The following is an 18,181-nucleotide window of genomic DNA, read 5'->3' as shown; positions in this document are numbered from 1 at the left end:
GGAAGAAGCTAATAGTGCCACTTTTTGAGTTCTTGCATCATTGCATAGAGCTCCAAATCATAGGTTGAATACCTTTCCTAAGGCTCATTCAACTTCTCTGAAAAGAATGCCACCGGATGTCCTTTCTGGCCGAGGAGTGCACCTATTGCATGCTTGCTTGCATCACATTCAACTATAAATAGTTGATCAAAGTTAGGGATCCTCAAGCTGGGAAGTTTTGCAGCCTTCCTCTTTAAATTCTCAAAGCTTTGGGATGCCTTCTCTGTCCATTCAAACCTGCATTTGATTCCTCCTTTTATAGTACCGAGAATAGGATCACAAACATGACTAAAATATTTGATGAACTTTCTATAAAAAGAAGCCAATCCATGAAAGATCCTAACATCTCCTATGGTTCTAGGTGTAAGGAAATTGATAATAGCATCAAAATTTGAAGGATCCATTTTAAAACATCCATTAGAAACCACATAGCCTAGATGCACCAATTCAGTTTTAATAAATTCACACTTCTCTAGATTGATTACCCAATTATCCTCATGAAGCTTCCTCAAAAATGGTCCAAATGCTTCAAATGTTCTTCCTTGGAATTGCTCAATACCAAGATCTCATCAAGATAAACAATAAAAAAAATTCTAATAAATTCAACCAATACCTCATTCATGAGGCACATAAAGCTACTTGGTGCATTTGTGAGCCCAAATGGCACCACCATCCACTCATATAATCCCTCATTTCTTTTAAAGGTTGTTTTCCACTCATCACCAGGTCTGATTCTGATCTGGTGATAGCCTGATTTCATATCAATATTTCAAAAATAACATGATCCTCCAAGATAGTCCATTAGGTTTTCAATCCTAGGCATAGAAAATTCGCACGTAGTTGTGATCTTATTGATGGCCTTGGAATTGGTGCAAATCCTCCATGTTCCATCTTTATTTGGTGCCAACAGAGTAGGTACAACTCATGGGCTCAAACTCTTCCTAATCAACCCCTTATCGATAAGTTCTTGCACTTGGCATGCTATCTCTTCATTTTGACTAGGAATCATCTTGTAGGAATCTTTGTTAGGCAAGGTTACACCAGTGATTAGATTAATTCGATGACTGATATATCTGATTGGAGGCAAATTATCAGGTATGTCTCTGGCCAAAACTCCCTTATATCTATCCATCATGACTTGTACTTCACTAGGAATCTTCTTCTTTTCACCATTTCCCTATTTAGGCTCATCCTTTGGGTGCAAAACTAAAGCATAACCTTGGGTACCCTCTTGCTTGAGGATCTCTAAAAAATCCTTACCACTAAGCAACATGACATTTGGACTAACAATCTTCTCTTCCCCTTGACCAGCAAAATGCTCCACTCTAAATTGTCTACCATTATTGGTAATGATGTACACATTCTTCTCCCCATAATGCTTTGCTTTAACATCATATTGACAAGGGAGGCCTAACAATAGGTGAAAAGCATCCATAAGTAGGATATCACACAAGATCTTATCCTTATAATCCCCTATTTCAAAATCCACCCAAGTTTGTTCATCTACTACTACATGATGCCCCTTGTTAAGCCAAGACACTCTATAAGGACTCACATGTGTCTAACTTTTCAATTTTAATTTCTCTACCATTTCCAAAGAAACAATATTCTCTGTGGATCCAGAATCAACAATTACCTTAAAAACCTTATTATGAGACTTGCAAGTGGTCTTCAAGAGTGACTTCCTTTGTGTAGGCTCCTTGTATTGGGATACCTTCAATAATGTCCTCCTTAGAATGAGACTATCTCCACCCAAAGTAGGACTTGCATTTCCCATGGGAGAATTGACACTTTGGCCATCATCCTCTTGCACAAGTTCGTTCCTTCTTTCTGGTCCATGTGAAATAGAAGCTTTCTCATGATATCTACTCACGGTATGACCCACTTGGTTGCAATTGTAGCACTTGCTAGTGAAAACAGCAGGACCTCTATCTTGAATTCCTTGTCTACCCCTATGAAAGGGTCTCCTTCCTCCTCTAAAGCCTCCATTATTATTATTGGATTCTCTATTGGGCTCTTGTTGACTAGAGTCACCATTTTTGTTAGGAGTGTTCCTTCCTCCATAGCCACCTCTACCTCTAAAATTTCTGCCTCCCCTTCCTCTCCTCCTTATCTTATCCTCCTCTCTCAATGCTAATTGAAACACTTGTGTATAGTGTCTAGAGCCAAGATGCTTATCTCATCTTGAATGTTTATCCTAAGCCCATTAAGTTATCTAGCCACCTTCTTCACCTCCTCTTCATGCTTCCTTGATCTAAGTCTTAGTTTGTGGAATTCTTCAGTATATTCACTCACATCTAACTCTCTTTGTCTGATATTTTTCATCTTCTTGTATATCTGCACCTCATAATCTATTGGTATGAATTGGATCTTGATTTTGTTCCTAATCCTCTCTCAAGAGGATATCACTTCTTCCCTTCATTCACCCTTTCTTTTTGTAATACCATCCACCACAACAAGGCAGACCCCTTGAGTCTAGATTTAGCGAAACTCACTCTCTTCTCCTCAGTAAATTATTTGTACTCAAAGTGGTTGTTGAGTTCTTATATCCATTCAAGCACCTCTTCTCCATCCATGCTACCACCATAGGTAGGAAAAATCTCTACATTGTCTCCATTTACTGACTTCAAAGCATCCAAGAACATCTTTTCATCAGGTATCATCTTCTAAGCCTCTTTGGAAATAGCCTCCTTCTCCTCATTCTCTTTCTCTTCCTCTAAGTCATCATCCCATGCTTTGTCCTTTCCTTTGGACTATCCAGTCTCTTTGACATTCTCAACAAGAAAATCCTCTACCGTCTTCTTTATGGCCTCTGGGTTCATTTCCTTAGGAGGCATTATGTTAGCCTCTTCTCCTAATTTTCTATCTGACATACACAACTTTACCCCAAGTATCAGCTCTGATACCAATAGGATGCAGAGGATTTGGTGTTGTAACACAACTTGATTGGTTTCTCTCTTCAAGGGTCTTCACTAGGCACCATCCAATGGTGTAATGTCTTCAGCCTTCCCAAGGACTGGTACCCTTCTAGGGATATCTCCCAATAGGAAAACCCACAATTGACAAGGAGTCTTCTACTCCTACTAATTCAACCCCTCCAACCAAGGACACCTAAAAACCCCAAACCCTTAGCAAATAGGATCTTTTTCTCAAATGGTGAAATATTTATTGATGAAATATTATGTGATACATGGAATTCTCATTGACTTGGACCTCTTGATCAGGTTCTATAAGACCTGCAATGTCATTTATCCTTAGAGATCTAGTAAGGGCTACAAGCAATTAGGCCTCCTATTTGGGTTGTTACACAATATCTTCCAATCTTCCTTAACAACCCTTAGAAAAATTAATATATCTGGATACCCTGTTGGATTCCCTAAGAGACTTCAAACTTCATCATTTGGGTTTTGTGTTTAAGTGGTTTGTCCACACTACACCTAATTAGGCCTCTCTAGTCGGTGTTGGAGACTTGACTCTAAAAGTATGCACAAATCACATAGGAAGGAATATTGGGAACTTGTCATAGGTATACACATGTTCAAGGGTCCCTTACATTCCAAGTTTACTCACCTTTCAATCTGTTGTCCAAGAGTTTCATCCACCTCTTCTGTTGCACGGGCTTTCCACATAAGAGATGTCGAGCCTAGGGCATCATCTCAAAAATATCAAATGATACTTCTTGCCTCAAAAACCACTTTTAACACTTATTATGAATTCCAATTCAACATTCCCCAAGGTTTTAAGCTATTCCCACAATGGAATGGTGAATTGTGACCCTTTTTCCATCAAAACGTTGGTTTTAAGGGTTTCTTAGGCCTGCGATAAAGAAAATAGTGTAACTCCCAAACCAAAGGGTATGAAGACCTCACAACAATTCCAAATGAGAGATAATTAACTGAATCAAATTTTATTATTCTTATTTCATGGAAAACATCCATACAAATCCGTACACAATGCAAAAAACATAAGAAAAATGGAATAAATTGGAATCTCAATTTATTTTGAAAGCAAGAATTTCATCAAAAGCTTCTCCGAACCTATTGGAATTGTTCCTCGGGCTTATATCATGCCAAGAAACTCTTCCAACCACCCCCAATGTGTACATTTAACTAACTAACCATTGGGCAACCAAAATTTAAAAACTAGACAAAGTTGCTATTGACAACATTGCAACTTTTGACCATTTATTACAATTTGGATCTTTCCTTCACACAAAAAGGTAAAGAGTGAACACACAACATAACTAAGACTCCTAAACACCAAAAAAACAAATAAAATGCTCATACAAGGCCTTGGACTAAGTTTACACATCCTGGAGCCATATGGCTTATTACATTGTCTTAGGACCTAATCAATATGCCTTCAAGGCAAAACTCAATACAACCTACCTCAAAGCATAACCATGGATCAACATATATCCTAGTTCCCCTGCACCATTTATGTAAGAGGAAAACAAATGGTTCAATATTTATTCAATAACTATTTCACAATAATCATAGCAACTATACCTAATAGTCAACAATGCAATTAACAAACAATTATATAGTTATACTATTCATTAAAATTTATGTTAAAGAATAAAAAATCCTAGAAGCGGTATTAGAAATAGATAGTGAATTAATATTCTGAATAATAAGCTAGTAATCCACAAATGAAACATCAAGGGATATAAGAGAATTAGTACTTTCCATTGCATTTGCATGTTGATTGTCTTTTGTAGAATCCTATCTATGGTGTAGGAAGAAAATTCCTTCAATAGTGATAAAAATAATTCATGATATTGAATTTTTTTAAAAAAATTTCCATGATAAGAAATAGTCACTTGTCTTATAATAAACTTTGAATTATCAAAGATATGCACAAATGGTGAATTTTAAGGGACTAGGAAACACACAAACCATCATTAAGGGCCTTATACTTAGTAGTGTTATTAGTATATTGAAAGTTGATATGATGGGATAAGGGAATTGGATTTCTTAAAGTAGGTACTTATATTACACCAGCACCAAACCCAGTTCAACAAACCTATAACCATCAAAGAACAAATCCCATGTTGTTTCAACATCCAAAGGAAGGACAAGGTCATTAAAACATGAGTCTTGCATTGGAAAAACAAGTGGTGTGGGAGAATTAGCTAAGTTGTTGGTAAAGGCTTGGAATTTAATTAATTTTTGAGAAACAAACTTGAGGTCAAATTTTGTTAACAACCTAACCCATTTAGCAAGACATGTTGAAAGATTTTTTTCTAGAGAAAATATGTTTTAACAAGTAAAAATTTTCAATCACATGCATTTCAACATTAAGAAGGTAATATATCTGCTTTTATGTAAGACATTTATTCTCAATGATAGAATACTAGACTTCATTTTCTGAGTTAAAAAAACACAACACACTCTTTACTTCATCATCATGTTGTGCCAATATTATAGAAAGAGTATTAGATGAAGTAGATGTATAGAGCATAAAGGGGTGATCAAAAAATGGGTAAGTGCAAGAAGTTGTGTCCAGTTAGTGTAGAAATTTTACACTTAGAAAAAATGACAAATTAAGCAGAGCGCATGAGAAACAAAATGGGATCCCGTTATGGTCCGAGATCCTGAGCCAAAATTTGAAATGAGATCTCATTTCACGTCAACATCTCGAGCCTAAATCTAAGAAACGGGATCTGGTTTTTTATTTTAATTTATTAAAAGTAAGCTATGTATATCAAATTTCCCTTTGTCATTTTCCTTTCTTATACTTTAATTTATATTGCATGTATATATTGGTAGGATGTTTGAGAGTTGTTTCAAATCACTAGGAGTTATAATGCAAATTCTAGATTTTAGAAGATCTTTTAAATTTTCAGACAGTCAAATTTTAGTGATCAGCAGTTCAACAATTTCTAGCTCTCTTTATCTCAATACCTTTATCTTCCTTGATCTCTAGACTCATCTCTCTCCATATATGTATTGGAAAGATGTTTGAAAGTGGTTTCAAATATCTAGGAGTTATAATGAAAATTCTATATTTTAGAAGATCTTATAAATTTTTTAGATAGTCAAATTTCAGTAATCAGTGGGCTCCTATCAACATTTTCTTCCTCTCTTTATCTTCCTTGAGCTCTAGACTCATCTCTCTCCATAATTCTCTTCCTCTATCCCCTCTCTACCTCTATATCTCTTTTCTTTCTCTATCCCAAAATCTAGACCTATCTCTCTATCTATCTTTCTCACATCCCTAATTCTCTACTCTCTATCTCCTCTCTCTAGAGACACACCTCCCCTCACTCCCTACATACCTCTATTTCTATACATATAATTTTATCTCTCTCTAGGTATCTATCTCATCCTACTTGCCAACGTATCTTTCTCTCCATGAATCTCTCTCTCTCTCTCTCTCTCTCTCTCTCTCTCTCTCTCTCTCTCTCTCTCTCTCTCTCTCTCTCTCTCTCTCTCTCTCTCTCTCTCTCTCTCTCTCTCTCTCTCTCTCTCTCTCTCTCTCTCCCTCCCTCCTTCCCTCTCTACTTTCATCTCCCCTATATCTCCTCTCTACCTCTTTATCTCATTCTCTCATTTCTCTCCCAAAATCTAGACCTATCTCTACCTCTCTCTCACATCCTTAACTCTTTACTCTCTATCTAATCTATCTCTGCACATCCCCTCACTCCCTGCCTACCTCTATACCTCTACATACCTTTCTCTTCCTCCCAACCAATATATATCTCTCTCTCCACCCCTCCCTAATTCCCTCTCTACTTTTATCTCCCTTCTATCCCCTCTCTACCTCTATATCTCACTCTAGAGAGAGGTAGAGATATAGGTGGGGAGGGAGAGGCATGTAGGTTGAGGAAAAGGTAATAGAGAGAGCGGGGAGAGAGTGAGATTGATAGAAGTGATAAGGGAAGCTTTTAGGGATAGAAGAAAAGATAGAAATAGAGGTCTTGTAGGGAGGGAGATATATAGAGAGAAAGAGAGAGAGGAAGAGGGGAAATAGTGATAAGTTGAGAGGCATAAAATAGATAGAGGTAGGTGATATATACAAAAGTGGAGAGGTATTTAAAGAAAGGTTGGGTAGATAGAGATAAGTATCTAGATAGAGAGTATGGATATGGAAGGGGAGAGAGAGAGAGAGAGAGAGAGAGAGAGAGAGAGAGAGAGAGAGAGTAATGGAGGGAAAGAGGTAGAAAATTAGGAGAGATAAAAGTAGATAGGGATGGAAAGAGAGGTAGGTAGAGAGAGAGAGGGAAGATAAAAAAGAGTAGGAGGGAAGATAGATACCCATATCTATAGAGAAGAGATAAATATATAAAGGGTTAGGGGAGATAGATAATATTGATAGATGGGTACTTGATAGAGAGGTGGAGTAAAGAATACCTCTCTTTCCCTCCCTCTCTTTGAAAACCTCTCCGTCTCTCCCTCATTCCAACTCTCCCCTCAACTTTTGTATATCTCACCTGTCTCTATCTACTCCCCTCTCCACCTCTCTATCTATTTCCCCCTCTAAACTTATCAATATCTCCCCTCTTCCTCTCTCTCTTCCTCTATCTCTATTCATACATCCCTCCCTCCTTCCCTCCCCTCCACCTCTCTACATACCCCTTAGGAGATCATATGACCCCTTTTAACATCCTAGTACATGACATGAGCCCTTAGGACACCATATGACCCCTTAGGACAATATGATCTCCTAGAGGGTCATCCTAAGGAGTCATATGGTGTTCTAACACATGTGTGGACACTTAGGACCATATATGACCCCTATTGACACCATATGGCCCTTTTTAACATCTCGATATGTATGACATGACCCCTTAGGACAATATGATGTCCTAAGGGGTCATATGGTGGTCTAACACATGTGTGGCCCCTTAGGACCCCATATGACCCCATGACACAATATGGCCCTTTTTAACATCTTGGTGTGTGTGACATGACCCTTGAGAACACCATATGAGCACTAAGGACACCATATGACACCTTAAGGGGTTGTATGGTGTCATAAGGGGTCATATGGTTTTCTAACACATGTGTGGCCCCTTATGACCCTATATGACCCCTTAGGACACCATATGATCCCTTAGGACCATATAATGTCCTTGTTGGCATGATGATGATTGTAATGAATTCATCATATGTTGTCATTGATGAAACACATACACACACATATGTTTATATCATCTACCGGTGTAACTTCAAAGTTGTTTACACTACAATTGGTATACTAAAGGTTTATTTCTAACCCATACTTGGAGAAAATTGGTGTATGCATGGAAATAACCACTTAGTTATATGTGTCTCAACATCAACAAGAAGATCCAGCGGAGAATATCTCAGAAGTGTCAAAGTCAAGCAGTTTATCTCTAACCAGTATTTAGTGTTCCAACCGGTAATCGTAGATTGTGTGATGAGTTATCACCACCGACATTTTTTGGTAGTATTTTTGTGATGAGTTATGATCACTTGACCAGATACACTGCACCTAGGTAATTGTGTTATGATTTCTTGAGGCTGACATGAAATCTAAATGTCTATATATTGGCGTCACAATGAATTATCTTATATGGGTGAAAGTGATATGTTGTGTGTGAAAGGAAAAAGTGTTAAGATACAGAGTATGTTGAAAAGCTATGTTGATTATGCTTAGAAGGATCTGATCAAGCAATTATTCTGATACATAGACAGATCAAACAAATGTTGTTGTCTTCTAACAATTACAGATGAATTAAAATCCCCTAATCAGGTAAGCTCTAACAAGATTCATTGTTCAAATCCTCTAACATGGTGATCCATTAGTTTGGATTCAGAAATCCTCTACCGAGGTTACTCCTAATAGGGTACTACCTTTCACAGGGTATAAGCTTTTAATCAAGCTTTGGGATCTCTAACAAGATTCGCTCCTAGCAGAGCACTGATTCACCCCTGCCCCCTCTCAGTGCTTTTCAAGTCCATAAGTCCCAATGGATCATATGGTGTCCTAAGGGGTCATATGGTTTTCTAACACATGTCTACCCCCATAGGACTCCATATGACCCTTGACACCATATGACCTCTTAAGACACCATATGACCTCTAACGACACCATATGACCCCTTAGGACACTATATGACACCTCAATACACCATATGACCCCTCAGTACACCATATGACTCCTTAGGTAGCTATATGACCTCTTTGGATACCATATGACCCATTTTAACATCCTAATACACAACATGACCCCTTAAAACACCATATGAACCATTAGGACACCATATGACCCTTTAGGATATAATGATGTCCTAAGGGGTCATATAGTGTCTAAAGGGGTTATATGGTGTTCTAACACATGTGTGGCTCTTAGGACCCTATATGACACCTAACGACACCATATGACCCCTTAGGACCCAATATGATGCCCAACAACATCATATGACACCTTAGGACACTATATGAGTCCTCAAGACACCATATGACCCCTTTTAACATCCTAGTACATGACATGACCCTTTAGGACACTGTATGACCCATTAAAACACCTAACAGGTCATATGGTGTCTTGAGGGGTCATATGGTGTCATCAGGGGTCATATATGGTCCTAAGGGGCCACACATGTGTTAGAACACCATATGACCCCTTTAGAAACCATATGACCCCTTAGGACATCATATTGTCCTAAGGAACCATATGGTGTCTTAAAGGGTCATGTGGTGTCCTAAGGGGTCATATGGGGTCCCAAGGGACCACACATGTGCTAGAACACCATATGATCTGCTAGGTCACCATATGACCTATTAGGACATAATATTGTCATAATGGGTCATATGGTGTCCTAATGGGTCATATGGTATCATAAAGGGTCATATGGTGTTGTTAGGGATCATATAGGGTCATAAGGGAGCATACATGTGTTAGAACACCATACAACCCCTTAGAACACCATATGCCCCATTATGATATCATATCGTTTCCTAAGGGGCCATATGGTGTCATTAGGGGTCGTATGGGGTCCTAAGGGGCCACACATGTGTTAGAACACCATATGACCCTTAGGATACCATATGACCCCTCATGATACCATATGACCCATTGGACATCATATTGTACTAAGGGGTAATATGGTGTCCTAAGGGATCATATGGTGTCCTAAGGGGTCATATGGTGTTCTAAGGGGCATACAATGTCCTAAGTGATCATATTGTGTCGTTAGGGGTCATATGGGGTCCTAAGAGGTTATATGGTGTCTTAAGGGGTCATGTCATGTATCAGGATGTTAAAAGGGGTCATATGGTGTTCTAAGGGGTCATATGGTGTCCTAAGGGGATATATCATGTACTAGGATGTTATAATGGGTCATATAGTGTCCTAAGGGGTTATATGGTGTCATTAGGGGTCATATAGGGTCCTAAGGGTCGACACATGTGTTAGAACACCTTATGACCCCTATGGATACCATATGACCCCTTAGGAGATCATATTGTCCTAAAGGGTCATATGGTATCCTAAAGGGTCATATGGTGTATTAAGGGGTCATGTCATGGACTAGGATGTTAAAAGGGTCCATATGGTGTCCTAAGCGGTCATGTTGTGTACTAGGATGTCAAAAGGGGTCGTATGATGTTCTAAGGGGTCATAAGGTGTCGTTAGGGGATATGGTCTCCTAAGGGGCCACACATGTGTTAGAACACCATATGATCCCTTAGGACACCCTATGGGTATATGGTGTCCTAAGGGATCATATGGTGTTCTAACACATGTGTGGCCCCTTAGGAGACCATATCCCCTAACGACACCTTATGACCCCTTAGAACATCATACGACCCCTTTTGACATCCTAGTACACAACATGACCGCTTAGGCCCCATAGGGTGTCCTAAGGGATCATATTTATACTAGGATGTTTAAAGGGGTCATATGGTATCTTAAAGGGTCATAGGGCTTCCTAAGGGGTTATGTGGGGTCGTTAGGGGTCATATGAGGTCTTAAGGTGCAACAAATGTATTAGAACAACATATGACCCATTAGGACATCATATTTCCCTAAGGGGTCATGTCATGTACTACGATGTTAAGATGGTTCATATGGTGTCCTAAGTGGTCATGACATGCACTAGGATGCTAAAAGGGGTCAAATTGTGTCCCGAGTGGTCATATGGTATTGCTAGGGGTCATATGGGTTTTGAAGTGGCCACACATGTGTTATAACGCCATATGACCCCTTAAGACACCACAAGAGAGAGAATATTAAAAAGGCTATAAGGGGACAAAGGGAGAGAGTTTCTAAAGTGACTTAAGGGGAGAGAGAGAGAGAGAGAGAGAGAGAGAGAGAGAGAGAGAGAGAGAGAGAGAGAGAGAGATGTACTAGGATGTCTTAAGGGGCCCAGGATGTACTAATGGCCCATCTTATGTAATAGGACATATTAAGGAGCCTAGGATGTACTAAGAGGTCATATGATTTATCTTAATACATCTTAGGATGTACTAAGGGGTCCTAGGATGTACTAAGATGTCCTAAGGGGTGGTATGATGGCTTAAGATGTACTACTTTGGGTCCTAGGTGTCTTAAGGGGTCATTAGATGTCCTAGGATGTACTAAGGGGTCGCATGAGTCTTAGTATCTCTTAGGATGTATAAAGGGGTCATATAATGTATTCAGAGGTCATAGAATGTATTAAGGGGTCCTAGGTGTTTTAAGGGGTCAAAATATGTCCTAACATGTACTAAGGGCTCCTATAATGTCTTGATAGGTCCTAGGATATACTAAGGGGTCCTAAGTGTCTTAAGGGGCTAGATAGGTGTCTTAAGAGGTCCTAGGATGTACTAAGGGGTTCTAGGATAACATTTTAACATCTAACTATACATGTATAAAATTTATACATAACATCAAAAACATCTAGAATGTATACATAACATTTAAATATATCAGAAAGAAATTTAAACATTTAAACATCTAACTAAGTAGGTAGGGAGAGAGAGATAAAGAGGTATATAGAGAGAAATAAAGGTAGGGAGGGAGTGAGGGGGGTACATAGAAAGAGAGGAGACAAAGAGTAGAGAGTTAAGGATGTGAGAGAGAGGTGGATAGATAGATTTATATTTTGGGGGAGAGAGGAGAGACATAGAGAGAGGTGGAGAGGGATAGAGGAAAAGTAATATGCAGAGAGATAGGTCTACAGTTTGGGGGAAATAAAGAGAGTGATATAGAGAGAGTGAGAAAATCCTAATAGGAGCCTGCTAATTGCTAGAGTTTGACTAAGTCTAAAAATTTATAAAATCTTCTAAAATTTAGGATTTGCATTATAACTCCTAGAGATCTGAAACCACTCTCAAATATCCTACCAATATATACATGCAATATTACTTAAAGTATAAGAAATACTTAAATGTTATATTTCATGTATATATAGCTTATTTTTAATAATAAAAAAATAACAAAAAAAAGAAATGGGATCTCGTTCTATTTTAAAACGGGATACCCTTTTCAAAGTTGCATCATGTTCTATTTTTAAAACGGAATCTCGTATCCTAAATGGTAAACGGGGTCCCATTTCTAAAAATTTTAAATTTTGGCCCGGTTGTTCCTTCGCATTTTGGCTTGGGAAATGGCTTGGACCTAGTTTGCCCTGCAACTTGAAGGCCAAATCAATCTTCATATAAAATAATGACTTCCAAAATAGATCTAAACACCAAATTTTCACAATTTTTTTAAACAATTAAACCCATTATAGTAGGGACTGTCTAGATTCCAAATATACATTTTTTTTCAAATAGATCAATATTTTTATTTTTAAAATAATTTCTAATGAAAGAGGTTTATAAACTTGAAATAATAGGGTTTTTTAGGATTTTAATAACATTTTTGTCTTTAAATTTTTTGAAAAAAGATTATATGGCATCAACTTACAGACAACTCTATACGGTTTTGAAAAAAAAAACATGTTAGGTTTAGGTCAAATTATGCTTGTCGTACATGAGGATTTTTTAAAACAATGATTATGCTGAATAGAAAATTAACAAAAAAAAAATATAGAAAAGAATTACAAAAAAATATCCTTATCAAAAGTGAGTGAGTTATAGATCTTTTCCCTAAAGGATTCAAAAAAATACTTTCATTTAGGTCAAATTATGCTTGTTGTACACGAGTATGGTATGGTCGTGAAAAGTGACTTTTAAACTATAGATTTTAGTAATGCCTATTGAAACTTAACTTTAAGATGTAGGTATTAAAATAAATTACATATTTAGAAAGTAGACTTCAAGCACTACATTTTCTATTATTGACTTTTTCCAAGATTCATTCTTTAAGTGCTTCAAAATTTTAGGTCAAATAGGACAAAATCTAAAAAATAGAGAAAACACTTCCCCTTTTTGACCAAAAAGTGGACAACTTCTTGCAAGCACCCAAATTCTAATTGTAAGATAGGGTGATTGGATAAATAATGTTTTAAATCATCAAAGTTTTTTTGACAAGCCAAGTTTCATTTAAAAGTAATATCCTTTTTCAAAAGCTAAGTAAAAGGGTAAGTTTGATCTACTAGTTATGAAAAAATCTATGAATAGCCCGAGTCTTTTCTTCCAAGCTATGAAGTTGACAAATCTTTTGAGGTGGCATCTTCACTATAGAATAAATTTTCTTTATGTCTAGCTCAATGCCATGATCCAAAACACTAAATTCTAATAGTTTTCAACTACCAATGCAAAAGATACATTCACAATGATTCAAGTGCATGTAATATTTACTAGTGCATTCAAATATTTGTTGAAATTTTTTGACATAATCTCAGTTTAAAATGAATTTGGCCAAGATATCATTGACATAGTCTTCCAATATTTTATAAATGCAATAATAAAAGATAATTCATAGCATGCTGATATGCTACACCAATGTTGTTTGATGAAAAGGTATGACTACCCAACAAAATATTTCTCATGGTGTTAAATAAAATTATTTTCATGTTGTTCTTAAATATTAATAAATATTTAGTTGTATCTAGAGAAGCCTTTCATAAATGACAATAAGGCATGTCTTGCTTGAGAATCAACAATCATGTCAATGTTACGAAGTGGATATTCATATTTTAAAGAATCTTTATTAAATATACATTTTAATATTTTAATCTAATTCAACAACAACAACAATCTTCAAATTCCAAGGAGAATAGTCAATAGGGTGAATGAAGCTACCTTCTAGGAGCTTCTAAATCTTATAATTAACCATTAAATCTATAGCAGAGGAACCAACAAAAATTGGAGTATGAACAATGAGACTAGACAACCCAGTAGGACAATGTGGCACCAAATCAACAACGGACTTTGAGTTACCTTTCAAAGTAGAAGGGAAGACAATGAGATAAAAATGATTACCATCCTTCCACTAGGCGCTGAAAACATGCAAATGAGACCCACATGAGAAAGAGGAAGCCATAAGACCCATAGTAAAATAGTTTTTGCAATGGAACAAGATCCCTTCATAGTCAAGAATTTGAGTCCTAGGTTGCCTACACACCTTTAGGATTATCTCGATAGATAGCATCTTTGATAAGTCAACATCCTCTATGAAAGAAAATGAAGTATGGGAGAAGTTGTTGGTATTAAGGTCAGCGTTGAGGAATCGACCCAACATGTTGCCAATAGCCTCATAGGTTGAGTTGCACCAAAACTAGAGAAGGTAGGGCAATAAAACCCATACAAGAGACACATAAGATAAATTTGATGAATGTGACAATAGTCTAGTGCATAACATTCCTTGTAATGGTATATTCCATACCATTTATGGATTTATGTTGTTCTATTCTAAATTATTAAGCACGATTTTCTATGCATGTCATATATTTGGTGTATGTAAATGCATGGCTTATTATTCCTTATGATTTTAGTTTGATTCTCATTTAATATACTATAATTTAGTTGCCTATTGGATAGGCACCAACCTACAAAAATAATGATTCAATCACACTCCTTAAAATGAATAAATCTTTGATTAACATATTAGAGTTAGTAAGTAGGTTTGAATGCAACTCATAACTCATTCAAACTTTAAAAAAATTTCTTAAGAGATTCATTTCATGTATATTTCTTATCAACTATTTGAGAGCTCTTATGTAGCTAGTTAATATTTGACCTAATGATAATAATAGGGGTCAAACATATATTAGGTATAGCTAATGTTGTTATAGTCATGTTAGATTTTAGCTGGCTTAAAACTTTATTAAAGATGCGTCTAGACATACTCTCCAAGGCTAAAATAAGCTCAAAATGTAAGAACGATTACCCACTGTCATCAATTTTTGTTAAACCCTCTATAGTTTGTTGGTAAATCCCTATTTTACCCTCATGAAACTGACATTACACTCATAATATTGCATTCTCCTCCACATACTGCCCCACTATTCCAATGACCTCCACTATACATTAATATAAACATACTAGAGAATATTATATTTGTGTCGGTCTAATTTATAATAAAAGTAAACAAAAATCTTCAAACCGCTCTTAAACTTGGATATAACCGAATAATAAACAACGTATATTCATTAAAGTCAATGAATTTAATGTGTATTGTAGGAGCCTCTGTAATTGATATAGAATTTATTCAATAATACTACTCAGAGGCATACGTTGTTTAATTTGGTCAGTAATTTTCTCCACACGTTTCCTCACACAACTCTACAGTTAGCCTCCTTTGAGCGACAGGGGAGTTCAATTATTGAATCTGTAAAAGCTCTTAAACAAAAGGATTGAAACACCAAAACTTATATTAAATATATGACGCTTTCAAAGCTGCCCTCAGCACATAGTACTTTTATGCACAGGCTTTCCTTTGACAGCGTCCAACATTCTGACTGTGTAATTACGGATATATCTTCTGCATTATCCAATTGACATGTATCTGCAGATTTCACGTGGTATGGAGTGAACTGACGTATTACAAAAATCTCTAAATATGTATATTCTAATGTTTAAGCATATATGGTAATGTTGAATGACATAATGCAGATAACCACCTAAATTAGAATTGGAATTATTCAATCCATTTGTTTTAAGATGTGATTGTTGCTTCCCAATTAAGGCGGGAAAATATATGTTTAATCAACTTTTGTTGAACAATTCTCGGAGATTTTCAATAAATACATTTCAGGAGTTAAATCTTGCAAAATACATTTGAGTAATTTGCACAGATTAGAGCAGATAACAATGAAGAAATCTATTACTTTTTCGGTTTTGGCAATGCTATGGATCGTTTCTGCTACTGCTGATGATTATTATGGACTGAAGGTGGGCTATTATGGCTATGCGTGCCCTCAAGCTGAATCCATTGTCAGGTGGACGGTCTTAGAAGCTCTGAAAAGAGATCCTACTTTAGCTCCGGCCATTATCAGGATGCATTTCCATGATTGCTTTGTTAGGGTTAGTACTTAACTTCAATTCACTTCCAGTATGAGATAAAACTCGGTAAACTATGATAATATAATGTTTTCTTGTGTACAGGGTTGTGATGGATCGGTTCTTATAGATTCCACACCAGGAAATACTGCAGAGAAAGACTCACCTGCAAATAATCCAAGTCTTCGAGGGTTTGAACTGATCGACGAAGTAAAAGCGGCATTAGAATCAGTTTGTCCTGAAGTAGTGTCATGCGCAGACATAATTGCATTTGCTGCAAGAGATTGCTCATATCAGGTATTATTAAATTATGAAGTAGCCTGTAGTGGTGCTGTGTATTCAATGTTATGTGTTTTCAAATTTATGATTTTACAAATATAGATATCTTAAATATATTTATTTAATATTTTAATATATAACTAATTGTCAACTCTTATTTTGTTAACACTCTTATCTCATTACATTCCATCTCAAAAAAAAATCTATTTTAATAATTTGTTGCCATTACATTCCACCCATTGTTATCACTGTTGTAAAATGGCTGTCCACATTAAAAAAATATAAAAAACCTTCATACGTATGACTCCTATTTTCTTTTCCAGGCTGGCAATATTTTTTGGGATGTTCCCGCGGGACGCAGAGACGGAAGGATTTCTTCAAATAACTCAATCCCGGGGAACTTACCTCCTCCTTCCTTCAATGTCAAACAGTTGACGGATATATTTATGCAAAAGGGCCTCTCTCAAGAAGAAATGGTAGTTCTATCAGGCAAGTGTCGCAATATCTAAGATGATAACCAGAAACTATTACATATGCTCAAAAAACTCTTATGTTAATGTTAGTTTTCTCATTCACAGGTGCTCATTCCATTGGTGTATCCCACTGTTCTTCATTTAGCGACAGGCTTTACAACTTTGCCAACACGGGTGCTGGAGATCCTACTCTGGACACTCAACTGGCCCAGCAACTGAAGCTTATCTGTCCAGTTACACCGCCTCCTGACCCAATTGTACCCATGGAAACCGTTTCACCATCCACACTAGACAATGTATATTACAGCCAGCTTCTCAAAAACAGGGAACTATTTACCTCTGATCATACCCTACTCACAAATCCTGACACTCTAAAAGTTGTTGAGATTAGTTCAAGCTATCCATCAATATGGAAGACCGAGTTTGCCAAAGCAATGGTGAAGATGGGCACCACAGAGGTACTCACTGGATCTCAAGGCGAAATCAGAAAGAACTGCCGAATCGTAAATTGACATGAAGAGCAGCTTTTTACTTGTTGATGAGTGTGGTCATGTCTTCTGTAAATGGGCTTTCTGTTAGAGTTTTTTTCAATAATGTCTCTTTACACTTCTTGCCAAATAAGCGAGGTGTGAAACAAGGGGGATTTTAATAATCTAATTTTAGATTTTTTTTTTCAATAATGTCTCTCTACATTCCTCGCTAAATTACCGAGGTGTGAAACATGGGGGATTGTAATAATGTACTAGCTCAAGTTCCTAAATAGGGCCAGCCTTAAACAGCACACACTAAGCGTTAGTGTGGGTCTCCAAACTTCCTCTTTCTGTTTTCGTTTTTCATGCGTGCTGCAGAAAACTGTCAGATGTGGGCCCCATTTTCAAACTGTTTTCCCCGCCGGTAAGATTTCCAACTACAACACACAAGTCTCCCACCGAGAAGTTGTCATTTGCACGCAGCAGGTGTAGAGCCAGCATCGTCCCTGCCTGTGCAAAAATGGGGAAGTTCGAATGGGGTACAAGATGAGCGATAGCTGAATTTTGTCGGATGTAGCTA

General features: G+C 37.0%; 1 pseudogene; it reads left to right on the top strand.

Annotated features, from left to right (window-relative positions):
- The first annotated feature begins 14,841 nt into the window (after window positions 1-14,841).
- On the top strand, window positions 14,842-17,643 carry LOC131074060 (peroxidase 5-like; annotated as a pseudogene).
- Window positions 17,644-18,181: the final 538 nt, after the last annotated feature.

The sequence above is a fragment of the Cryptomeria japonica genome, chromosome 4 (genome assembly GCF_030272615.1).
Source record: "Cryptomeria japonica chromosome 4, Sugi_1.0, whole genome shotgun sequence".
Classification (NCBI taxonomy): Eukaryota; Viridiplantae; Streptophyta; class Pinopsida; order Cupressales; family Cupressaceae; genus Cryptomeria; species Cryptomeria japonica.
Note: the sequence above shows the minus strand (reverse complement) of the source record. Positions and strands in the feature narration are given on the sequence as shown.